Genomic DNA, 6,311 nt, shown 5'->3' with positions numbered 1-6,311 from the left:
GTCATTGCACCCGTTTACCAAGAAATTTTGGCGCACTTCATGCTTCCTTCTGCTGACCAGTTTTTTTGAAGATGCTGATTTCATTTTCCAGCAGGATTTGGCACCTGCCCACACTGCCAAAAGCACCAAAAGTTGGTTGAATGACCATGGTGTTGGTGTGCTTGATTGGCCAGCAAACTCACCAGACCTGAACCCCGTAGAGAATCTATGGGGTATTGTCAAGAGGAAACTGAGAAACACGAGACCAAAAAATGCAGATGAGCTGAAGGCCACTGTCAAAGAAACCTGGGCTTCCATACCACCTCAGCAGTGCCACAAACTGATCACCTCCATGCCACGCCGAATTGAGGCAGTAATTAAAGCAAAAGGAGCCCCTACCAAGTATTGAGTACATGTACAGTAAATGAACATACTTTCCAGAAGGCCAACAATTCACTAAAAATGTTTTTTTTAATTGTTCTTATGAAGTATTCTAATTTGTTGAGATAGTGAATTGGTGGGTTTTTGTTAAATGTGAGCCAAAATCATCACAATTAAAAGAACCAAAGACTTAAACTACTTCAGTCTGTGTGCATTGAATTTATTTAATACACGAGTTTCACAATTTGAGTTGAATTACTGAAATAAATGAACTTTTCCACGACATTCTAATTTATTGAGAAGCACCTGTATTTAGAGGTAGCGCTTAGGAAAATTAGCATAGAAATTAGCACTTAAGATCAGCACCATCTTAAACGAACACACTCACATACAGAAATGCCCACACACACACACATACGCACCGCCATGACTCTTTTGCCATAAAAGTAATTAAAAATAAGGCGTCTCATTTACAAAGTAAGCAAGTCTTTTGTTACTTTGAAGTAGCAGAGATGCTTTGAAAGACATTTATATGGAAGCTAGCTATTATCAAATGTGTATCAACAAAGATATCCCTCAGTGCAATCCTTTGTGCCTCTGCTGAGCGTAAATGTCTGTAGGTTACATGTAGTTCATTATAAACTTGCATGGCATTTGCCTGGATGGTGTGGCTTTTATTTGTTTGATCCATATGCAGCTTTCATTCTAGTATATTCTGTTGTATCTCCTTCTGGGCTGACAAGTTCCAGCCAATGCTTTAGAGTTCAGCACAACAGTGCAGTTTTCACTTTGTCCCCCAACATGTTTTATTGAGCAAAGTTTCTATGCTTTTGGATGGTTCAGGTCTAAAAATACCCAGGACTGTTCTTTGGCTGGCATTTTGCTCAATATGAGCCTCATCTGCCCCTAAGCTGGAGTTTGGAATTCATGTGAGCTGGGAATTATGTTCAGCAGTCATTAGGTCTGGTTTCCTCTCAACTATATGAATTCATATGAACAAAGAGTCAGAAACTAAACTGATTTTAAGTCTTACAAGCTTTAAGCACAACATAACGCAATATGTGATGTTTGAAAAAAAAAAAAACAATTCTGTACGAGTCAGATATTACAGTAGCTGCACTTTATGAGACATTTCATTGGCTTAAAGTGAATCAAAAACGTTGTTTGTTCAGGAATCTGGCAACACTGGACATACTGTGCATTTTTGATTTGCTAAAAAAAGTACCAACTCAAAAGAGTCATTTGTTCAGTAATCAGTTTAAAATTACAATTTGAGTTCACACATCACAATTTATGTTTTTGATCAACTAAAAAGAACCGGTTCAATCGTTCAGGAATTGGAGTTCACGGATTGTGTTATATGTATGATTCAATAAAAAAAACATCCCCTAAAACGAATTTGTTTGTTAATCGAACCACACTGTTCACGCTGTATGTTTTTGAATTCATACTGGCTCAAAAGAGTCATTTATTTGTTTGGTTCAATATAGTATAACCTCCCCATAAGACTAATTTGTTCAGAAATCTGACTACTACTGGTCATGCCGTAATGTCTTTGATTCACTAAAAAGAACCAGTTCATAATACTAATTTGTTTGGGATTCATACTGCACTGATAGCACTGTATGTTTCTTTCATAGACTGTAAATAAAAAAGATGAACGACATGTCTCTACTTCTGTCCACTATAGAAAAATGAAGCCAAAACATCTCAGTATGGCCCATAATCTTGCACTGATGATGTTATTTGGAGCCCGAGTTCACGCAGTAGTGATTCATTTTGCGCAGTAGTGATTATTCCCAAATTCCCGCAGACCCAATCGCAAGCTCAAATAACTAATTAAAAGCAAACTTATTTGAAAAACGAACACTTGAACATACATCAGCGTGATAAGAACTACTTAAAATGATGGAAACCATCTTCGGGAAAAAAAAGTATTTGAAGTGTAATTTGATTATTTAGTTTGGCTCACATCCTATTCGTTTAAATGGAGAGGGTGGGGTTTATGACTTATACTGCTGCTAGCCACCAGATGGCGATCAAAATGTTTTGGTTTCATTTTTCAGGATGTGTGCGGCACGCTTGATTTCATCCTGTAGATTCAGTAGTGGTTTGATAGTTATAAATAAGACCCTAATGCCACCTAAATGACAGGATTAGTGAAGCGTTTTTGTAGCACTTATTGTAAGCCCAGAGTAACTCTTTCTTCACGCCTTTTTAATAATGGATCTTCAGTGAAAATCCAGGTACATTTCCATTTTCTCTCGACGGTCTGGTGCGAAGACTGATTACGAAAGTAGCAAATGAGTGCTGCCTAATGGGGAATTTGCACATACTGGCATGTAATGGAAAAACTCCAGACAGGGTTGCAAGCAGTGCAATGCGGCCCTATAGAACAATAACCTCCAGATGTCTGCTGCAGAGCTGCAGGCTGACTGATGCCCAAACGGGTTTCTTCTCAGCGGGGAGGGATGGGGAGCCAGCTGGCAGGGCTGGTTCTTCTGGAGCTACGGGAGCTCAGGGCAATCCAGGCAGCCATTTCACACATGCTGACTCCCAAATGCGCCCACACACACATGCACGCACGCATACGTAGCAGCACATTCCCTACATCTGCCGTGCGCCATCCCACAACACAACATGCTTGTTCTAGTTTATTCTTTCCTCACTGTCTGTTGTAATGGGTGCAGTGCTTGTTGCCCTACCAGAGGAATAAACCTTTTCATTAGGCATGCTGTTGTAAGTCTGTGCCTTTATTGGTGCTGCCATGCTACGCTGCATCAGACCGGCCTGGGTCTTCCTGTGCTGTTGGCTACACATTCGGAGGAATGCTTCTGCAGTGCCATTGAGAGCTGATTGATAAATCAAGGTCTTTATCACAGCTCCCAATGTCCTGTTTGTCAGCAGGCAAAAAAATGATAGAAATGGAGCGAGAGACAGATCGAGAAGATGAATACCCCGCACTAATGAACAGATCTGTGAAGGGAAACTGACAGCCCTAAATTTTATACACAATTTTATAAATAAAAATTCTCTCTTTGCAGCCAGCCAGTTCTATCAAACCTTCCAGCCAGTTCTATCAAACCTTTACAATTAATCCAGAATTCGGCAGCAAGATTAATTTTTAATGAGCCAAAAAGAATGCACCTCTGTTTAGCAATTTGCACTGGCTACTAATAGTTGCTTGCATAAAATTCAAGGCATTAATGTTTGCCTACAAAACCACCACTGGCTCTGCACCCCTTTACCTAAATTCATTACTTCAGACTTATGTGCCCTCTAAAAGCTTGCATTCTGCAAGTGAATGGCACATTATTGTGCCATCCCAAAGAGGCACAAAATCACTTTCACAGACTTTTGCATTAAATTTTCCCTCCTGGTGGAATGACCTGCCCAAATCAATCCGAGCAGCTGAGTCCTTAGACATATTCAAGAATCGGCTAAAAATACATCTATTCCATCTTTATTTGACCCTTTAACACTAGCACTCTATATTCGAATTATATTCTTAAAAAAAATAAAAAAAACTTGCCTTTTTTAGACTTGCACTCTTTTCATTTACTAACTGCTTGTTTTCTTTAAAAAAAACTAACACTAGCTTCTCTATTCTTTTTGTATTCTATTTGTTTTCTTTTATTTATTATACAATTAACAAAAAGCAAAAAAGGCCTCTAACACTAGCTTGCTCTATTCTTTTTCTATTCTATCTGTTTTATTTTTATTTATTATATAATTCTTTAAAAAAACAACCTTGCTAAATGTATTGCGTTAGGCTAACTGAGACTTGTCATAGCGCTTGCATATTGCTCTTTTGTTGATTTTGATTGCTTCCATTGTCCTCATTTGTAAGTTGCTTTGGATAAAAGTGTCTGCTAAATAACTAAATGTAAATGTAATGTAAATATGTAAGAGTTTTTAAAAGACATTGTGCCCATATTACCACCTTGGGTGTGCATTACTTTTCAGTAATTCAGTGGCCCGTGATCAATTATTACTTACTTCATGGAACCGTTGATGCCAATAATGAACCTTTATTTTTAAGATGGCCGTTTTATTTTTAAGTTGGCAGTTTAGACACAGGAGCTTCGAATGCCTTCTTATAATTTGTCTTTTGTCTGGGAGGATTATTTAGCCCTCACTGCTCAACTTGATTTCGCCTCAATCTCTTTTCCATTCTCCAGTCTCTTCTTTCTCTATTTCACCCTCTTATGCACAGTAATTCCACTTGCCGCCCCCCGAAAGGTCTTGTTGCAGCCGCTCTCTGTTGCAGGAGCGGGTACCTATGAGCTTCGTGGATGAGCAGAGCTGAGGCGGAAGTGATTTTATCAGTGCCTCACAGCTGCCCTCCTTGCTCATTCACGGCTCCCTCCCTCCGCTACAATCCCTCCATTTTCCAAGCCCTTGCAGCCAGAGCCATCAAGCTGTGAAAAATTAAAACAAAAGAGGGAAAAAATACAATATGTTTGCTCAGATTTGCCTCACATCTGTTCGAGCTCTTCTGCCGACAAACCGTGTTTGTGAGACATTGATAGGCTGACCTGCCTACGCATGCTTGAGTTGGCAACCCCCGCCGGGGGACGCGAGACAGGCCGAGAGAGAGAGATAGAAGACTGGGATTTGGCGAAAGCATCTCGGCTCGAAAATGCAGTGCCACAAACGTCGAGGTGTCAGGGGAAGAAACGGCAACACAGGATTACATGAAGAGCTGACAATTTAAAGATGAGCGCTAAAGACACTAAATGAGCCACAGGACAGTCCCCTTCCCCACACACGCACACACAGTCAGCCCCTGTGACAAACGGTGCCTGTTTGATTGGTTGCTTCAGCCCTTTTCCTTGGCCTTTGGAATGAATCAAGTGAGGGTCAGTGGCAGCTCTAGTTTTTCTTGTCTAAATTATTGATGTGGTATTTCATCAATCTTTTTCATTGGGCACCCATGAGGAAATGTCATGGTATGCATCACTGTGGTATTGCTGTGTTATAAGGGCTGGTTTACAGAGGCCTTGACGTGATTTGTCATTTTGATTGGTCGTTTTAGCAGAAACCCCACAGCTATGTTTATGATCCTGACTCAGGGCTCAGGTGTGCACGTACTGCTCCACAACTATTTTGTACCATTGCCTCTCATACAATGAGTGATTAAATGTATGTGCTCCTAGGGGTGTTTGTCTGTTCAACCTGACTGTTGTATGCATCTAATTGCTCTTTTATAACTCTGGAGACTTAAAAGAGTTCTCACTTTATTCAACTCTGTTTCAAAGTGTTAATTTTAACAGTTTTTGTAGTCTTATTGTATTGTAGTCTTTAAATTAAGTTTTTTTTTTCCGTTTAATTCATTAATTTTAGTCAGTTTGAATAAAAATTTATTTTTAGTTGACCAGGTTTAATTTTGCACTGAATATTCAACTGTTTATGTTAACTAAATTAACTGTTAATTAACTCGAACCCGACTTACCTAAACCAGCGTTATTAATTATAATTTAAAAAAATAATAATTTGTTAATTGAAATAAAACAAAACAAAAATGTTAGATAAAAAAAAACTGGAAGTACTAAAATAAAAATAAACTGAAATAAAAATAAAGCTAAATAGAAAAAAAACTAATAAAAATGACAAAAGCACATAACATTAAATTTAACTTTTTTTAAATTGAATTTTAATTAAATGTCATTTTTAATTTAAATTTAATTACAATTAAATGAATTGTATTAAAAAAAAGTTAAATTAAAAATTAATTAATTAAATTAATTTGTATTGATTCAAATCTAATTTGAAACCCTGCTGAATACTATAATAATATATAAACTAAACCCAAACATGCTTTATATGAAATTAATCAGATATATACACTTGGCTTAAATCAAAACACTGTTCATTACCGGGGTTTTTTTCAGTAATTTATTAGGGAGATTTAAGATAGTATTTATAAATTGATCATTTTGTCTAGCAAG

General features: G+C 37.9%; 1 protein-coding gene across 3 annotated transcripts in view; it reads left to right on the top strand.

Annotated features, from left to right (window-relative positions):
- Positions 1-6,311, top strand: part of cdh4 (cadherin 4, type 1, R-cadherin (retinal)) — a 263,794-nt gene that overhangs the window by 192,997 nt on the left and 64,486 nt on the right. The gene's annotated exons all lie outside the window — the stretch shown is intronic.

Source organism: Sinocyclocheilus anshuiensis, unplaced genomic scaffold, assembly GCF_001515605.1.
Source record: "Sinocyclocheilus anshuiensis isolate Anshui unplaced genomic scaffold, SAMN03320099.WGS_v1.1 scaffold51, whole genome shotgun sequence".
NCBI lineage: Eukaryota > Metazoa > Chordata > Actinopteri > Cypriniformes > Cyprinidae > Sinocyclocheilus > Sinocyclocheilus anshuiensis.
Note: the sequence above shows the minus strand (reverse complement) of the source record. Positions and strands in the feature narration are given on the sequence as shown.